The sequence below is a fragment of the Pseudophryne corroboree genome, chromosome 4, assembly GCF_028390025.1.
Source record: "Pseudophryne corroboree isolate aPseCor3 chromosome 4, aPseCor3.hap2, whole genome shotgun sequence".
Lineage (NCBI taxonomy): Eukaryota > Metazoa > Chordata > Amphibia > Anura > Myobatrachidae > Pseudophryne > Pseudophryne corroboree.
In genome coordinates, this window is record NC_086447.1 from 822,684,367 (window position 1) to 822,705,374 (window position 21,008).

Sequence of the window (21,008 nt, forward strand, 5' to 3'; positions counted from 1 at the left end):
AGTCATTGAACCCCTACTTGCAGGTATTCAAATTCAAGATGGAGTCTCTGAGAGCAGTGATCTCAGGTCTGGAGGACGGTGAATTCCTAGTATCCCTGGATATCAAGGATGCGTACCTTCACATTCCGATCTGACCACCTCACCTGGCAGGGCCAGCGACAGGGGGGTCAAAGGGGACACCTGTACAGGGCCCCAAGGATCAGAGGGGCCCCAAGGGTACGCCGCTTAGTGCTCGGCAGAGATGTGAGCTGTCTTGTCCATATAGGGCAGCAAGCTGTATGCTGTGTGGGCGCAGTCTCAGAGTGACAGGATCCTGTGAGGGCATCTTCTGGTGAAGTGTGAGGGCCACATGGTACCTTCTGCACAGTGTTCGTGTCTGGATACTGGGGAGTGCAGTGCAGGTGAGTGGAATGGTAAGGGAATACAAGGCGGGGATGGGGTGGAGAAGCTGGGAATGGAGCATGGAGTCATTGGGGAGAGACAGACTGTTGTGTGCTTGGGGGAGGAAGGAGAGATATACTGTACACATATATGTGTAGAAATAAATAAATCTATTTATTTATTTATTAACAGTTTCTTGTATAGCGCATCAAACTCTGCTGCGCTTTAATATCTATCTATATACTGTATATATATTTATTTATTTATATATATATATATATATATATATATATACAGTATATATATATATATATATATATATACAGTGTATATATATATATATATATATATATATATATACACACAGTATATATATATATATATATATATATATATATAATCTGAGGGGGCCCCAAATATCTCACTGTACCGGGCCCTAAGATTTCTGTTTCCAGCCCTATCACCAGGCCTATCTAAGGTTTGCACTACAGGACTGTCACTATCAGTTCCAGACATTGCCATTTGGCCTCTCCACAGCACAGAGGGTGTTCACCAAGGTTATGGCAGAGTTGATGCTCCTCCGCTAGCAGGGAGTGAACATAATTCCATATTTAGACGATCTACTGATAAAGGCATCCTCCAGGGAGAGGCTGTTGCAGAGTATTGCTCTCTCAACTCAGCTACTCCAGGATCATGGGTGGACCCTGAACCTTCCAAAATCGCATTTGGAGCCGACAAGGAAACTGCCTTTACTGGGGATGATACTCGACACGGAAGTACAGAGGGTGTTTCTACCTGTGGAGAAATCGTTGGTGATCCAGTCAATGGTCCGGGATGTCCTGAGGCCAGCCCCGGTTTCGGTTCATCAGTGCATTCACCTTCTGGGAAATATGGTAGCCTCCTACGAGGCTCTGCAGTATGGAAGATTCCATGCGTGATTCTTACAACTGTATCTCCTGGACAAGTGGTCCGGATCACATCTTTCCATCTGATACGCCTGTCGCCGAAAGCCAGAATTTCACTTCTTTGGTGGCTGCAGACTTCTCACTTTCTCGAGGGCTGCAGGTTTGGGATTCAGAATTGGATCCTTCTAACTATGGATGCAAGTTTCAGAGGTTGGGGATCAGTCACCCAGGGGGAAAAACTTCCAGGGAAAGTGGTCAAGTTAGGAATCTATCCTTTCAATAAACATTCTGGAACTAAGGGGCATATAGGCCTTCTACAAGCGACACTTCTGCAAGATCAAGCCATTCAGGTTCAGTCGGACAACGTCAAAGCGGTGTCCTATATAAACAGGCAGGGCAGACCGAAGAGCAGAGCTGCAATGTCAGCGGTAACAAGAATCCTCCTCTAGGCAGAAAGGTACGTGGTGGCGCTGTTGGCAATCTTCATTCTGGGAGTGGACAAATGGGAACCAGACTTCCTCAGCAGACACAATCTCCATCCAGGAGAATGGGGCCTCCACCCGGAGGTATTCACAGAGGTAACTAGCCGATGGGGTGTACCTCAGATAGACATGATGGCTTCTCGCCTCAACAAGATGCTACAGAGGTACTGTTCCAGGTCAAGAGACCCACTCCGTGGGTGTTCCAGTCAGTGTATGTGTTTCCTCCACTTCCACTCATCCCAAGGATTCTCAAACTAGTAAAAAGAACTAGAGTTCAGGCGATCCTCATTGCTCTGGACTTACCAAGAAGGCCTTGGTACGTGGATATTCTGGATTTACTGCTGGAGGATCAGATGCCTCTTCCTCTTCGCGAGGACCTTCTACAACAGGGGCCGTTCGCCTATCAAAACTTACCACGGCTACGTTTGACGGCATGGAGGTTGAACGCCAGATCTTAGCTCGGAAGGACATTCCGAACAAAGTCATTCCTACTCTGATCCAAGCTAGGAAGGAAGTAACGTCTAAGCATTACCATCGGATTTGGAAAAAGTATGTGTCTTGGTGTGAATCCAAGAAGTTTCCTATGGTGGAGTTTCAACTAGGGCGGTTTCTCCTCTTTCTGCAAGCAGGTGTGGATGTGGGCCTATGCTTGGGCTCCATAAAGGTACAGATTTCAGCCTTGTCCATTTTCTACCAGAAACAATTGGCTGCTCTCCCTGAGGTTCAGACATTCTTGAAAGGAGTTCTGCACATCCAACCACCCTTTGTGCCTCCTACAGCACCTTGGGATCTTAATGTGGTGCTGCAGTTCCTGCAATCGGATTGGTTCGAACCTTTAAAGGAGGTGGACATAAAGTTTGTTACTTGGAAGACGGTCACACTGTTTGCATTGGCATCTGCAAGGCGTGTGTCAGAATTTGGGGCATTGTCGCACAAGAGCCCCTACTTGATTTTACATGAGGATAGAGCTGAGCTCAGAACGCGTCAGCAATTTCTTCCAAAGGTTGTGTCGGCTTTTCATATCAACCAACCTATTGTGGTGCCAGTGGCTACTGACACCTCGATTACCTCAAAGTCCTTGGATGTTGTGAGGGCTTTGAAAATATATGTGAAGAAAACTACTCGTCACAGGAAGTCGGATGCACTGTTTGTCCTTTATGATCCCAACAAGATTGGGTGTTCTGCTTCTAAGTAGACAATTTCTTGCTGGATCTGTCTTACTATCCAGCATGCTTAGTCTATGGCAGGTTTGCAGATTTCAAAATCTGTTCAGGCCCACTCTACCTGTAAAGTGGGTTCTTCTTGGACGGCTGCCCGGGGTGTCTCGGCTTTTCAGCTTTGCCGAGTAGCTACTTGTTCTGGGTCAAACACGTTTGCTGAGTTCTACAAGTTCGATACTTTGGCCTCTGAGGACCTAAAGTTTGGTCGATCTGTTCTGCAGGAACCTCAGCACTCTCCCTCCCGTATTGGGAGCTTTGGTACATCCCCACGGTACTAAATGGAATCCCAGCATCCTCTGGGACGTAAGAGAAAATAGGATTTTATATACCTACTGGTAAATCTTTTTCTCATAGTCCGTAGAGGATGCTGGGCGCCCGCCCAGTGCTTCGTATTCCTGCGTTATTACTTGGTTAAGTATTGTTGGTTCAGTTGTTGCTGAATCATTTCAAGTTGGTTAGCTTGGCTTTCCTTTTGTTATGTGTGAGCTGGTGTGAATCTCATCACTATCTGTGTATTTCCTTCTCTCGAAGTATGTCCGTCTCCTCGGGCACAGTTTCTAGACTGAGTCTGGTAGGAGGGGCTTAGAGGGAGGGGCCAGCCCACACTATTAAACTCCTAAAGTGCCAGTGGCTCCTAGTGTACCCGTCTATTCCCCATGGTACTAAATGGAACCCCAGCATCCTCTACGGACTACGAGAAAAGGATTTACCGGTAGGTATATAAAATTCTATTTTTAGTGCCCTCCACATTACAATGACATACCTCTCAACATTTTGATAGAAAGTCCGGATTTCTCACGTACCCCCGAGAAAGGGGTGTGGTCTATGTAAAAGGGGGCATGGCTTTGTGGCTATGCCGTAATTGAGAGCCACGCTCCCATTTTCCATCACTGTGGTGGCATGCCCAGTGCTCTGTGAGTAGCTGGCATGCCCCCAGCCCTTCTGTCTCCCATGGGGCTGGGGGCATGCCCCTATTAGCTCAGATACCAGGGTTGGCTGCAAAAGTAGAATCCCATTACGGTTCTTTTCACCAATGACTATAAAATGAAAAATAAACATAAATGTTGAGTTTGCGTGAAGAGCCTGTAGGCTGGAGACTTTAGAAGCTTATAAGAGCTCATTAGATGAAAAAAAGTAAAATTATAGCTCAATTGAAAATACCATCAAACATTAATCATGTAAGAAACTTATTGAAGAACACAAACTTTGAATTTTAACATTCTCAACTTTACAAATTAATCTCAATTTGTGTCACAAGATGTCAGTAGAGAACCACCAGCCTTCACACTAAATTCATCCCATCAGTCTTCCATAGCCTGCATTCCTTTAATTCTGTAACTTCTCTCAGCATATTCTATGATCACTAACTTGGCCCAAAAAGTAACTATGTTGTTTGACCACAAAATAAAGAAGAATAAAGGTTACTTGCCAATTAATTCTCAGTTATAAATTAGTCTTTGTTTGGCTAGAAACAAGATACTGTCATCAAATTGTGAACATAGTAAGGGAGCTCAAACATAGTAATGAGATCTGGACCTCATTTATTGGAACACGGGAATATGTTTTCCATGCACAATAAAGGTCAGCATTCCTGTATCAATAAATGTTGTTTTTCAAACATCACCAGTAATCTATCACACATACAAATTTGGTGAAAGACTGGTTGCAATCCTTAGAGTGTTACAAAATAATGGGGGTCATTCCGAGTTGATCGTTCGCTGCCGTTTTTCGCAGCACAGAGAAAAGGTTACTACTGCGCATGCGTATGCACCGCAATGCGCAGGCGGGTCGTACGGGTACAAAGCGGATCGTTGCTGAGCTATGGATTTAACGAAGAATCCATTCGCACAGCCAATCGCAAGGAGATTGATAGGAAGAAGGCGTTTGTGGGTGGCAACTGACCGTTTTCTGGGAGTGTTTGGAAAAACGCAGGCATGTCCAAGCGCTTGCAGAGCGGGTGTCTGACGTCAATTCCGGGACCAAAAAGACTGAAGTGATCGCAAGCGCTGAGTAAGTCCAGTGCTACTCATAAACTGCTAAAAACTTTTTCGACCCGCTCGGCTGCACACGCGTTCACACACTTACAAAGCGAAGATACACTCCCCTGTGGGCGGCGACTATGCGTTTGCATGGCTGCTACAAGTAGCTAGCAAGCAATCAACTTGGAATGACCCCCAATGTGCATACAAAAATGATGGTAAACTATGAGCCTCATTAGTAAATCGCAAAACAGCAGAGAAAGATTTCTATTCTGATAAATGGGAAAAGAAAGCTTCAAAATCATATGTAAATGACAAGCCCTTTCTGTCAGACAGTATTTTTAGTGGAAAATATACATTTTTATTTCAGAAAAAGGAGTATTTTAATGCATCTCTTACATTTTTTACCTCCCTTCAAACATATGCATATTTTAGTCTCTTGAGAGAAGGTGTGGACAGGGCTGCTCCTACCGACAATCACAATATCCCTGCTGGCTGCTGCTGCCTCACCGTCTGCCAGTGGGGTGTAGTATGGTATGCCGGCGGCCGGGCTCCCGGCGACCAGCATACCGGCGCCGGGAGCCTGACCGCTGGCATACCGACAGTGTGGCGAGCGCAAAGGAGCCCCTTGCGGGCTCACTGCACTCGCCACGCTGCGGGCACGGTGGCACGCTACGCGCGCCACGCTATTTTATTCTCCCTCCAGGGGGGTCGTGGACCCCCACGAGGGAGAATAGCTGTTGGTATGCCCGGTGTCGGGATCCCGGCGCCGGTATACTGTGCGCCGGGATCCCGACATTCGGTATACTGAAGACCACCCCTGCCAGTGAGTGCCACTTCCTGATTGGGAAGACGGATGACATAAAAGTCAGTGCCTGTTGGTGCCAGAAGCCACTGACAGGCCAGCCAGGAGAGAGTTAATAAAATTATATAACATAATTCTCCTCGTGATGTTGAAAGAAAAAGAGAGGATACTTGGGTTGTGGGGGGGGGGGGGGGCTGGTCTGTTCCATCTGTGCAGGCCTTCATGTATTTTTCAAAGATGTGTTGAGCCTTTAGGCTGAAGTTAACTGACTGGGAAGACAGGGCTGACAGGGAGATAGTGGGTGACTAGGGAGGCATGGGTTAAAGGGAGTTAGTGGGTGACTGGGGAGGCAGGGGTGACAGGGAGATACTGGGTGACTGGGGAGGCAGGGAGATAGTGGGCTACTGCGGAGGCAGGGGTGACAGGGAGATAGTGGGTGAATGCAGAGGCAGGGGTGACAGGGAGTTTGTGGGTGACTGCGGAGTCAGGGGTTACAGGGAGTTAGTGGGTGACAGGGGAGGCAGGGTTCACAGTGCCTCCCCTGTCATTAATGATTAAAATAATACAAAAAAGATGCTTATGACACATTTAGCCTTTATATTATTTTAATCATTAATATCTTTGTAAAAAAACTGTTTTAAAAGTGTTTCAGAGGCACCGCTCTCTGTGCCTCCTGCTATCAGTGTTAAAGGGCCGGAAGCGGAGGGCGGGGTCAAGCATTGGGCAGCAAAAACCCATTGAAAAAAGTCTTGTAAGCGGCACCTAGTACAAGTGCCACTTTGACAGGGGCGTGCTTTCAGGCCATATGAAAGAACGCCCTATCACTTAGTCAGAAGTGATTGGTCAGCGGTCGATTCGGGGAGGGAGGCACCAAGGAACATGCCCCCGTCATCTAGTACATTTTTAGATTAGACATTACATTATACTCTACGTGAATTGTCATTCACTGCCTATCCTCATTATCCTTTACTTCTCTCTGTCACACTCTCACCCACTGCTACTGCTGATACCCTTTCCCTGGTATTACTCCCTGTCACCCACTGCTGTCACCCTCTCCCTGGCGTCACTCCCTGTCACCGCTGCTGTCACCCTCTCTCTGGTGTCACTCCCTGTCACTGCTGTCACCGCTGCTGTCACCCTCTCCCTGGCGTCACTCCCTGTCATCCGCTGCTGTCACCCTCTCCCTTGCGTCACTCCCTGTCACCTGCTGCTGTCACCCTCTCCCTGGCGTCGCTTCCTGTCACCCTCTACCTGGCATCACTCCCTGTCACCCACTGCTATCACCCTCTCCCTGGCGTCACTTCCTGTCACCGCTGCTGTCACCCTCTCTCTGGTGTCCCTCCCTGTCACCCGCTGCTGTCACCCTCTTTCTGGTGTAACACTCTTTCTGTCACATTCTCACTGGTGTCACCCTCTCCCTGTCACCCACTACTGTCACCCTCTCCCTGGCGTCACACTCTTCCTGTCACCTTCTCGCTGGTGTCACCCTCTCCCTGTCACCCACTGCTGTCACCCTCTCCCTGGCATCACCATCTCCCTGTCACCCACTGCTGTCACCCTCTCACCCACTGATGTCATCTTCTACCCAGCATCACCCTCTCCCTGTCACCCACTGCTGGCTATTTTGTTGTCCAGGACTTCCATTAACTTAATAGCGCCACACCCATGGTGCTATTAAGGTAATGAACGCCCCGAACAACAAATTTGCATTCATGTCCTGCTCCCACTCCCTCCCCAGTCCCAAACACTAATATTTAATTTGTAAAAATGTACAATATATTTGCTGCCTGCTCATCACAAGTTTTATGAGCAGGCAGGCTGCGGGCATTGGCAGCGACGGTATTCTACTGAGAGGAGAATTAGTGGTGGGGAGCTTGGGCAGTTGATGGTGGGCGATTTTGTAAGCCATTAGTGGGGGGCGGTGGCCATTAGTGGCGGGGGTACCTGGCATCAGGGATGGCGGCGGTAGTGGGCATCGGCTCAGGGGCAGTAGCGGGCATTGGTACCATGGTGGTAGGGGTCGTTGGCAGGACTTGGCGGACATTATGGCTGCAGTGCCTCACCAGTCACTGACCTCACCGCACGCCATTGCTGTGAACGCATTGCGCGTGTATGACCCAAAATTTGCAATTGTATCTTGCGAGGATGCGATTGCAGGTTGACTGACAGGCAGCAAGCGTTCATGGGCGTACACATGGTGTTTGCGGGGAGTGCTTGAGAAAATGTAGGCATGTCATGCTGTGATTGCTGCGACTTAAAACATGGCACCTGGTGCGACTGCATTCTCATTATTCTGAGCAGCCCTGGGTCAACCGCAACTGTCGATGGTGCTCTATTTTTGTAATGCATTCACAATTCTGCAGCTGCATTTGTAGAATTGCAAACGCATCAGTGGCGGGTGTTGTTGTGTGCTGGGGTGGCCTTTTGAACATGCTGGGCGGCTCTTGCTGTGCGATTCTATGCAGTTGCAGTTCTCCTACAATCGCATAACTACAACTGAAGCTAAATTGCCAAACATGTGCAAAGGACCATTCACATCATACAAGATGTTGCAACAGGTATCTCCCCTCCTACACACAGTGCTAACATGCCCAGTTTTTATTCTGTTCTTATACACAATCTCACAGGGAGGTAGTTCCGCCCTGGGGTCTCTTTCACCAATCAAGCTAGCTCACAAAATATAAATAAAAACTTTTAACATTTCCAAGGAGTTAAATAACTGGATATAGCAATTTCCTGCTCCCCTTCCATATATATTACATATAATTTAAATCAGTTTCTGTTCCCAAGTACAGTCTGATTAACATATACAGTACCTGTCTCTTTCACAAATATAAATACAACTCAAATTTAAATTGCATCCCTCCTTTCATAGAGGGATACCGGCACTCTACCACCGAGGCTAAAGTGCTGGCCATAACTGCCAGCAGGAGGCCGAGGCCGAGACTGCTAGCAGAAGGCCAGCCCTCTACCACCGGGGCAGGAGTTCCGGACATGACTGCCAGTGGAATGACGGGGCCTCGACTGCCAATGGGATGCTGGCGATCTTCCACCAGAATAGAGGCCTTGACAACCAGCAGGAAGCCAGCACTCTATTGTTGGAATGGGAGAGAAAGCCTTGACTGACAGCAGGAGGCCAGTATCTTGAGCACCAATGGGAGGCTGGCTCTCTACCGCCAGGGCCTCAACCGCCAGTGGGAGACTGGCACTTTACCACTGCAGGTTGGCGCTCTACCACCAGAGTAAGAATGCCGGCCTTGACTGCTATTGGGAGGCTGGCACTCTACTGCCGTGACTGGTATTGGAAGGCCATCACTCCATCGCCATGGCGAGAGCATTGGCCTCGACTGCTAGCGGGAAGATGGGGCCTTGACCGCCAGCAAGAGGCCAGCGCTCTATCACCTCGGCAGGAGCGCTGGTCCCGACCACAAGCAGGAAACCTGCACTCTACTGCCTGCACAGGGATGCTGACCTAAACCGCCAGCAGGATGCTGGGGCCTTGGTCACCAGTGAGACGCTGGCACTCTATAGCCGGGGCTTCAACCGCCAGCAGGAGGTTGGTGCTCTACTACCAGGGCAGGAGCTTCAGCCTCAACTGCCAGTAAAAGGTCAAAGACTTGTCCGCCAGTGGGAGGCCAACACTTTACCACTAGGGTGGGAGCACAGGCCTCAAATGCCAGCAGGAGGCCAGCGCCCTACTGCCTGTGTGGGAGGCCTTGACCACCAGTGGGAAGTCAGAGCTCTACTGTCAGGGTGGGAAAGTCAGCGTGGATCATAAGTGGTAGGCCAGTGAATTGCCCACCAATGGGAGGCCAGCACTTTACCACCAGGGCAGGCCAAAGCCTCATCCGCCAGTGGGAGGTCGTGGCCTGGACCACCATGGGAGAGTGCTCTACTGCCTGGCTGGGACTACGGACCTTGACAGCCAGCGGGAGGCCGGCACCCTGCCCCTGGGGTGAGAGTGCCAGCCTTGACCACCAGTGGAAGCCTGGGGCCTTGCGGGGCAGAAGGCAGGGGCCTCAACTGCCAGCGGGAGCCTGTTGCTTTACCACCAGAGCAGGTGCATTGGCCTCGACCACCAGTGGGAGGCTGGCAGTCTTCTGCAAGGGCAAGAGCTTCGGCCTCGACCTCCAGCCTCTACAGCTGGGGCAGGAGCACCAGCTTGAACCACCAGCAGGAGGCCAGCATCTGTAAGGGTGATATTAAATTTAATTTAATTTATATCGGGCCTGATCTTCCGTTTAAAATGACAAAAGATCGCGGGGTGATATTCAATATATCACGCATATCGCACTTAAAAGTGTTGGGTTTAGCAGTGTTAAGTGGCTAAACCCAACTACACTAATGGGTGTGGCACGTAATGTCCAGTTGGAGCGCTCAAACAGGTCACTTTTCACTTACTGCAGCTTGCCAACCCCGGGGGGAGAGAGAATAAATGCTGGCGCCAGCAGTCGAGCGCGCCTTAACAGAGCAACAATTTAATAGCTCCATTGGGCGCCATCTACTGGCTGCCAGTGCTCTATACAATTGAATATTTCCCAAATGGTGGGTACACACTGACAGATATATCTGCAGATCAATTGATCTGCAGATATATCTATGGATGGATCGGGCAGTGTGCTCTGTATACACACTGCCCGATCCGTCTGGGACTGACGTCATGAACTGGGCGGGCGTGTACACACGCCCGCCCAGTTCAGCTGTCAATCACTGCCGGCTGCCGTGTACTTTGTTCTTTACATAGTTGAATGTGCTGACAACAAAATCACACAAAAATTATCAATGGAAATCAAATTTATTAACCCATGGAGGTCTGGATTTGGAGTCACACTCAAAATTAAAGTGGAAAAACACACTACAGGCTGATCCAACTTTGATGTAATGTCCTTAAAACAAGTCAAAATGAGACTCAGTAGTGTATGTGGACTCCACGTGCCTGTATGACCTCCCTGCAACCCACACAAGTGGCTCAGGTAGTGCAGCTCATCCAGGATGGCACATCAATGCGAGCTGTGGCAAGAAGGTTTGCTGTGTCTGTCAGCATAGTGTCCAGAGCATGGAGGAGCTACCAGGAGACAGGCCAGTACATCAGGAGACGTGGAGGAGGCCGTAGGAGGGCAACAACCCAGCAGCAGGACTGCTGCCTCCGCCTTTGTGCAAGGAGAAACAGGAGGAGCACTGCCAGAGCCCTGCAAAATGACCTCTAGCAAGCCACAAATGTGCATGTGTCTACTTAAACGATCAGAAACAGACTCCATGAGGGTGGTATGAGGGCCCGACGTCCACAGGTGGGGGTTGTGCTTACAGCCCAACACCGTACAGGACATTTGGCATTTGCCAGAGAACACCAAGATTGGCAAATTCGCCACTGGCGCCCTGTGCTCTTCACAGATGAAGGATGCGTATCGTCACATTTCAATTTGGCCTCCGCACCAGGCTTATCTCAGATCTGTGTACAGAGGGAAAAGGTAGCAGGTGCACTATCTCACACTAGCTCAACCTGTAGTAACCAGAGGCACTTAGCATATTCCTGACCAGGGCTATGAGCCACCGCTACCCACCGCATCAAGGTAGCCTCTCATTGGGTAAGTCCCTAACACTAACTATAGCGGTTCAGGTCCGGGGGGAAGGACACCCCAGAGCCACCCAGCCAGACAACCCCAGGGCATCGCAGGAGTGATAAAAATATAGGGTTAAAGAGGTAGGAGCAGCTATTGCTGCATGTGTGAATAATGTGAGGAGTAAAGGAAAATTATGTGAAGGTGTTACATATATATAAAACAAACTATAAGTGCCATGGAGTGATGAAATAGTGTTAAATTGCGATGCCCCAGGGACACCCAGCCACGGTAGGCACAGGGAGCCCCGCACCCCATAGAATTCCCCCCATTATGGACTGCCATATTAAACAAAATCTCATTTGCACTGTTAGACAGTCACTATCAGTTTCCGGCTCTGCCATTCGGTCCCTCTACGGCAGTGTTTCTCAAACTCAGCCCTCAGGACCCCACACGGTTCACGTTTTCCATGTCACCCAGCAGCTGCACTGTGTATCACCAACTGTCACATTTTAAAAATCTACAGGTGACCTGCAAAAGATGAACCGTGTGGGGTCCTGAGGACAGAGTTTGAGAACCTGTGCTCTACGGCATCCAGGGTGTTCACCAAGGTGATGGCAGAAATGATGGTTCTCCTCCGCATGCAGGGAGTGAACATAATTCCATACCTGGACTATCTGCTGATAAAGGCGTCATCCAGGGAGAAGCTGTTGCAGTCCATTGTTCTCATGACTCATCTGCTCAGGGTCCACGGTTGGATCCTGAACCTTCCAAAGTCACATTTGGAGCCGACAAGGAGATTGTCTTTCCTGGGGATGATCCCCGACACGGAAGTGCAGAGGGTGTTTCTACCGGAGGAGAAAGCATTGGGGATACAATGGCCCGGAATGTCCTGAAGCCAGCCCAGGTTTCCGTTCATCAGTGCATTCGCCTTCTGGGGAAGATGGTTGCCTCCTATGAGGCTCTACAATATGGAAGATTTCATGTTCAATCCTTCCAATTGGATCTCCTAGACAAGTGGTCGGGTTCTCATCTACATATGCACATGAGGATACGTCTGTCGCCGAAAGCAAGGATTTCACTCCTCTGGTGGCTACAAATGCCTCACCTTCTGGAGGGCCGCAGGTTCGGGATTCAGGACTGGATCCTTCTAACCATGGATGCAAGTCTCGGAGGCTGGGGCGCTGTCATTCAAGGGGAAACCTTCCAAGGAAGGTGGTCAAGTCTGGAATCCTGTCTTCCAATAAACATTCTGGAACTAAGAGCCGTCTACAACGGTTTTCTTCAGGCAGCCCCTCTTCTAAGAAATTGGGCCATTCAAGTGCAGTCGGACGACAGTATTCTCCAAGTGACTCACCTTTTGCAAGATCGACCCATTCAAGTGCAGTCGGACAATGTAACAATGGTGGCCTACATAAACCGACAAGGTGGAACAAAGAGTAGAGCTGCAATGTCAGAGGTGACAAGAATCATCCTCTGGGCGGAAAAGCACGCGTTAGCACTGTCTGCAATTTTCATTCCGGGAGTGGACAACTGGGAAGCGGACTTCCTCAGCAGACACGATCTCCATCCAGGAGAGTGGAGCCTCCATCCAGGGGTGTTCACGGAAGTGACAAACCTTTGGGGGGTTCCTCAAATAGACATGATGGCCTCCCGCCTCAACAAAAAACTTTGGAGGTATTGCTCAAGGTCAAGAGACCCACAAGCAGTGGCATTGGACGCCCTGGTAACTCCGTGGGTGTTCCAGTCGGTGTACGTGTTTCCTCCACTTCCACTGATTTCAAGGATTCAAAAGCTCATAAGGAGAACAAGAGTTCAGGCAATCCTCAATGCTCCAGACTGGCCAAGAAGGGCTTGGTACGTTGATCTTCTGGATCTACTGCAGCAAGAGTTGAGGCCTCTTCCTCTTCGGGAGGACCTGCTGCAGCAGGGGCCGTTCGCTTATCAAGACGTACCGCGGCTACGTTTGATGGCATAGAGGTTGAACGCCAGATATTAGCTCAGAAGGGCATTCCGAACAAGGTTATTCCTACCCTGATATAGGCTAGGAAAGGAGTAACGTCTAAACATTACCATTGCATTTGGAAAAAATATGTAACTGTTACGACCCGGATGCTCAGGACCGGGGAGATCTTATACAGTAGTCCAGAGCAGCAGGACGTAATGCTGGAAAAGGGAAACGGAATGGGAAATGTTACGACCCGGAGGCTCAGGACCGGGGAGATCTTATACAGTAGTCCAGAGCAGCAGGACGTAATGCTGGGAAAGGGAAATGGAATGGGAATAGCCCCTGGCACCCTACCTCCGTTGTTTTACCCGTGTTGTCAATTCACTCTTGCAGGACTATGGTTTCTTGGGCCCATGGCAGCCGCGTTTGAAGGGCGGATTAAGTCTGCCCAACTCCGATGCCCCCTCAGGTCTTAAGGAGAGACAAAGTGCGAACTGAGACAGGGTAATAACAAGGGGCCCTCTAACTGAAACAACAAGGCCAGGGGCTACTGGCTAGCCTAAAACTAAATGTATGCGCGGCTTGACGCCAAGGAAAGAACAACCAAAAGATACCACTTGTCCACTCCCCTACACGGCACCGCCGAGTTCCGGGGAGGACAATGGAAGCGGAAACCTCCGCAAATGCTCCAGTACAAAAAACTATACTAAAGTGGGCTAGGCCGCAACACGCGGCAAGGCCGCCACTCACGAAACCAGGAGGGAACCCCAACCGACAACCACAGGTTCACGAGGACCAGAAGGATTCCCGGGACAGGCTAACGAACTCCTAGATACAGGGACTCAGGGAGCAGGACGGACCGGATACGGCAGACCAGGAACAGACGTTCACCAAACATGAGCAGCATGCAGGAAGCTATCACCGGCGTTAGTGTGAGGCACTGAGGAGGCATATAACAGGGAAGCCTCCAATAGGAACACAGAGCCTAATAAACAAATGTCGTGCAGCTGCCTTGCTGCACGAGCAGGGGAAAACAGGTGAATGCTTTAATTAGTGCAACGGGGAACGCGTCCGCCTGTGGCGTCCCCGTTGCTAAGGACCAGGCGGCCCTGAACGCACAGCGTCCTAGCGTTGCCAGGGAGCCGGCGGCCAGCGCGCGCCCGGCGTCCCGGCGTTGCTAGGCGCCGTGCAGAAACAAACAGGAAGAGAGGCGCGGCGGCCGTGACCGCCGCCCTGTCAGAGAGCAGGCGCACCGCCGCGCCTAACAGTATCTTTGTGTGAGTCCAAGAAGTTTCCTACGGTGGAGTTTCAACTGGGACAGTCTCTCCTCTTCCTGCAAGCAGGTGTGGACTGGATACGGGCCTGAGGTTGGGATCCGTAAAGGTCCAGATTTCGGCCCTATCCCTTTTCTTCCAGAAACAATTTGCTTCCCTCCCTGAGGTTCAGACTTTCTTTAAAGGAGTTCTGCAGATCCAGCCTCCCTTTGTGCCACCTACGGCGCCCTGGGATCTTAACGTGGTGTTGCAATTTCTCCAATCGGATTGGTTCGAACCTCTACCGGAGGTTGAGGTCAAGTTTCTCACGTGGAAGGCTGTCACTTTGTTGGCCTTAGCTTCTGCTAGACGTGTGTCGGAGTTGGGGGCTTTGTCTTGTAAGAGCCCCTACTTGATCTTCCATGAAGATAGAGCTGAGCTCCGGACATGTCAGCAGTTCCTTCTAAAGGTTGTGTTGGCATTTCATATCAACCAACCTATTGTGGTGCCAGTTGCTACTGGCTCCTCCATTTCATCAAAGTCCTTAAATGTTGTAAGGGCTCTGAAAATCTATGTGAAGAGGACTGCTCATCACAGAAAATCGGACTCTCTGTTTGTCCTGTATGATCCCAAGAAACTTGGGTGTCCTGCTTCTAAGCAGACGATATCTCGCTGGATCAGGTTCACTATCCAGCATGCGTATTCTACGGCAGGATTGCTGTGTCCTACGTCTGTTAAGGCCCACTCTACTCGTAAGGTGGGTTCTTCCTGGGTGGCTGCCCGGGGTGTCTCGGATGTACAGCTTTGCCGAGCAGCTACTTGGTCTGGGTTGAACACGTTTGCAAAGTTCTACAAGTTCGATACTTTGGCCTCTGAGGACCTAAAGTTTGGTCAATCAGAGCTTTGGTACTAAAGTGGACCTCAGCATCCTCTGGGACGTAAGAGAAAATAGGATTTTAATTACCTACCTTTTCTCGTAGTCCGTAGAGGATGCTGGGTGCCCGCCCAGCGCTTTGTGATCCTGCAGTGGTTACTTAGTTCAGTACTGCTTAGTTCTTGGTTAAGTACTGTTTTGTTACTTGGTCAGTGACGGGTGGTGGGGTGAGGCAGGTGAGGCAGAGCCTTTCTTGTCATACTAATGTTTGTGCCAGTGTTTTTACTGTATAAAGTATATGAAAAATACAAAGAATATGTTTGAAATATCTTCTTTGCATTATTCTAATCATTTTTATAGCCAAAACTCTAGAGTAAAAAGTCTATCTTTTCAACACATCTCTAATCAAAACTCACAAATTTTCAGGAGATTATACTGCTGCACATGTGTATAATGCCCCCATGTACCTTTTGGCTCATATATTGCGTGTAAATCTGGCTCTGGTGCTAGTCAGTGCCTCCTGAGCAATTTAGCTCAACGCACGTCCCTGTACTTGGTTAAGTAATCTTGTTCAGCCGTTGCTGAGTTTTCAAGCTGGTTAGCTTGGTTTGCCTTGTATATGTGAGCTGGTGTGAATCTCACCACTAACTGTGTAAAATCCTTCTCTCTAAGTTGTCCGTCTCCAAGGGCACAGTTTCTATACTGAGTCTGGTAGGAGGGGCATAGAGGGAGGAGCCAGCCCACACTCTCAAACTGTTAAAGTGCCAATGGCTCCTAGTGGACCCGTCTATACCCCATGGTACTAATGGGGACCCCAGCATCCTCTACGGACTGCGAGAAAAGGATTTACCGGTAGGTAATTAAAATCCTATTTATACAACGTGGCCATAATTAACTTTCCCTACTCAAAGCTGTCGGCAGTTCAAACTAATAGGTATAGTGCCTCGGGGGCCGTCTTTTCGTATGGGCTCTTGCCCAAGGGTCCTATGCTGGTAGCTGATGGTCTCCTATTTCCAAGGGTACCAGATTTATGAAAATCGGCCCTGGGGAACTAGAGATATCTGACTTCGAAGCAGTGGTCCCCATCCAAGACTGTTAATTGCTCTTTCCAGCCAGATATCTTGGGTTCTGTCTGACTTATAGCTTTTCTGAGGGGACTCGCCAAAATATGGGACCCCTTCCCTTTCAGTGGACACTGGCAGCTTGACTCTACTATGCCAAGAACCGGAGATATAAGCCTTCAAGCAGCTGGACCCTGCTCCAGCTCCACTCATCTGGCTAGCAGTTTTATACTAGTGATAAGCGGGTTCGGTTCCTCGGAATCCGAACCCCCCCGAATTTCACCCATTTTACACGGATCCGAGGCATACTCGGATTCTCCCGTATGGCTCGGTTAACCCGAGCGCGCCCGAACGTCATCATCCCGCAGTCGGATTCTCGTGAGATTCGTATTCTATATAAGGAGCCGCGCGTCGCCGCCATTTTCACTCGTGCATTGGAAATGTTAGGGAGAGGACCACCAGTTTTATCCGTACTCTGCCTGAAAAACGCTCCATATCTGTGCTCAGTGTGCCGCATATATCTGTGCTCACACTGTTTTATTGTGGGGACTGGGGACCAGCAGTATTATATAGGAGGAGTACAGTGTAGAGTTTTGCTGACAGTGACCACCAGTATATATAGCAGTACGGTACGGAAGGCCACTGCTCTACCTACCTCTGTGTCGTCATACACATATATATATATATATATATATATATATATAAATTTCAGTATGTGGTTCGGCTCTCCCTGTTTAGCAAATACTCATCCGGGTGCCCTCACAATACATGTGAAGGTAATGGGTCCAGGTGCGGATTTACAAACCGAGACTTAGGCAGGAGTATATAGTAACGTTTCAGTGCCTATTTATTCACATCACAGCATTTTCATCATACATATCTGATGAAAGTGCCATGATGTGAATAAATAGGCACTGAAACGTTACTCTATACGCCTGCCTAAGTCTCTGTTTGTAAGTCTGTGAGTGCCGCACCTGGACCCATCACCTCATATATACATAGACATACATACACACAGCATACATTCTAGTGTGCACAGCAACAGCCGGACGTCACGACCAAGTCCCTGTAGAACTGCCGCAAAACCAGCAGCAAAGTGCCTCCGTACCGGAGGGTCCCATCCAACGGGGGAAGAAATACTGGAAGGAGATAGGCGACAGGGAGACAGATGGCAGATCAAAGACTAGTACTGTGAGTGGGGAAATACACCTTGGGCAGCCGTCCTTTCTCTCACAGCAACTAGTCATTACTCTGGACTAATTAACGCGCATGTGAGCAGATAGAAATTTATTATACTGGTATAATAACTAGTGATGAGCGGGTTCGGTTTCTCGGAAACCGAACCCCCCCGAACTTCACGCTTTTTACACGGGTCCGAGGCAGACTCGGATCTTCCCGCCTTGCTCGGTTAACCCGAGCACGCCCGAACGTCATCATCCCGCTGTCGGATTCTCGCGAGGCTCGGATTCTATCGCGAGACTCGGATTCTATATAAGGAGCCGCGCGTCGCCGCCATTTTCACACGTGCATTGAGATTGATAGGGAGAGGACGTGGCTGGCGTCCTCTCCGTTTAGAGTAGACTAGAGAGTAGTAGAGAGTGACACTTGATTTACTAATTTTGGGGAGCATATTAGGAGTACTACTTGCTGATAGTGTGACCAGTGACCACCAGTTTAATTAATCCGTTCTCTGCCTGAAAAAAAACGATACACAGTGTGACACAGTCACATACCATATCTGTGCTCAGCCTCAGTGTGCCCTCAGTGTGCTGCATCATCTATGTAATACTGTATATCTGACTGTGCTGAGTGCTCACTGCTCACACAGCTTAATTGTGGGGGAGACTGGGGTGCAGTTATAGCAGGAGTACATATTTTTAACAGTGCACACTTTTGCTGCCAGAGTGCCACTGCCAGTGCCAGTGTGACTGACCAGTGACCACTGACCACCAGTATATTGTGATTGTCTGCCTGAAAAAGTTTGTTAAACACTCGTCGTGTGTTGTTTTTTTTTATTCTATAAACGCATTCTGCTGACAGTGTCCAGCAGGTCCGTCATTATATAATATATACCTGTCCGGCTGCAGTAGTGATATATATATATTTTTTATATCATTATCATCCAGTCTATATTAGCACTGCAGCAGACGCAGTACGGTAGTCCACGGCTGTAGCTACCTCTGTGTTTTTTGGAAGGGCCATCCTGCGTGACACTGCAGTGCCACTCCTAGATGGGCCAGGTGTTTGTGTCGGCCACTAGGGTCGCTTAGCTTACTCACACAGCTACCTCATTGCGCCTCTTTTTTTCTTTGCGTCATGTGCTGTTTGGGGAGTGTTTTTTGGAAGGGCCATCCTGCGTGACACTGCAGTGCCACTCCTAGATGGGCCAGGTGTTTGTGTCGGCCACTAGGGTCGCTTAGCTTACTCACACAGCTACCTCATTGCGCCTCTTTTTTTCTTTGCGTCATGTGCTGTTTGGGGAGGGTTTTTTGGAAGGGACATCCTGCGTGACACTGCAGTGCCACTCCTAGATGGGCCAGGTGTTTGTGTCGGCCACTTGGGTCGCTTAGCTTAGCCATCCAGCGACCTCGAATCCAAAACACACCCGAATCCGACAAAAAAAATTCGGTGAGGTTTTGCCAAAACGCGTTCGAACCCAAAACACGGCCGCGGAACCGAACCCAAAGCCAAAACACAAAACCCGAAAAATTTCCGGTGCTCATCACTAATAATAACTAAAGTGCAACACTTCTTCCCTGGTAACTCTTCCATTTGTACTACGGACAAAATAACTTTAATTTATTTTTTGCTGAATTTTCTATCATACAGACTGCAAGCCACTGATCATGAATAGATTGTGACAGTATAATCAGCTGTTTTAATTTGTCAGAATTTTATTAGGGTGTTTTCTATTTTAATAAACATTGTTTGATTATTGCTAGAGATGAGCGGGTTCGGATCCTCGAGATCCGAACCCGCCCGAACTTCACCTTTTTTTTCACGGGTCCGAGCAACTCGGCTCCTCCCGCCTTGCTCGGTTAACCAAAGCGCGCCCGAACGTCATCATCCCGCGGTCGGATTTTCGCGAGATTCGTATTCTATATAAGGACCCGCGCGTCGCCGCCATTTTTCACTCGTGCATTGGAGATGATCGTGAGAGGACGTGGCTGGCGTCCTCTCAGTTTCTATGTTCAGTGGGCTGCAAATTGTGCTGCAAATACCTGTGCTCAGTGTGCTGCAAATATCTGTGCTTAGTGTGCTGCAAGTGCAAATATCTACGTTCTCTGCCTGAAAAACGCTCCATATCTGACTGTGCTCAGTGTGCTGCAAATATCTGTGCTCAGTGTGCTAATTGCTTTATTGTGGGGACTGGGAACCAGCAGTATTATATAGTAGGAGGACAGTGCAGAGTTTTGCTGACCAGTGACCACCAGTATTATACGTTCTCTGCCTGAAAAATGCTCCATATCTGTGCTGCATTGTAGTATATAGTAGGAGGACAGTGCAGAATTTTGCTGACCACCAGTATAACTATATATATAGCAGTACGGTACAGTAGGCCACTGCTCTACCTACCTCTGTGTCGTCAAGTATACTATCCATCCATACATGTGGTGCATTTCAGTTTTGCACAGTTTGCTGACCACCAGTATATACTATATAGCAGTACGGTACAGAAGGCCAGTGCTCTACCTACCTCTGTGTCGTCAAGTATACTATCCATCCATACATGTGGTGCATTTCAGTTTTGCACAGTTTGCTGACCACCAGTATATACTATATAGCAGTACGGTACAGAAGGCCAGTGCTCTACCTACCTCTGTGTCATCAAGTATACTATCCATCCATACCTGTGGTGCATTTCAGTTTTGCACAGTTTGTTGACCATCAGTATATAATATATAGCAGTACGGTACAGAAGGCCACTGCTCTACCTACCTCTGTGTTGTCAAGTATACTATCCATCCATACCTGTGGCACATTTCAGTTTTGCACAGTTTGTTGACCACCAGCATATACTATATAGCAATACGGTACAGAAGGCCACTGCTCTACCTACCTCTGTGTCGTCAAGTATACTATCCATCCATACCTGTGGTGCATTTCAGTTTCGCACAGTTTGCTAACCACCGGTATATACTATATAGCAGTACGGTACAGTAGGCCACTGCTCTACCTACCTCTGTGTCGTCAAGTATACTATCCATCCATACCAGTGGTGCATTTCAGTTTTGCACAGTTTGCTGACCACCAGTATATACTATATAGCAGAACAAAAATGTGGAGGGTAAAATAGGGAAAGATCAAGATCCACTTCCACCTCGTGCTGAAGCTGCTGCCACTAGTCATGGCCGAGACGATGAAATGCCATCAACGTCGTCTGCCAAGGCCGATGCCCAATGTCATAGAAGAGAGCATGTAAAATCCCAAAAAATAAAGCTCAGTAAAATGACCCAAAAATCTAAATCAAAATCGTCTGAGGAGAAGCGTAAACTTGCCAATGTGCTAGAAAACTTAAAAGAGTTAAGATGGCAAAAGCAC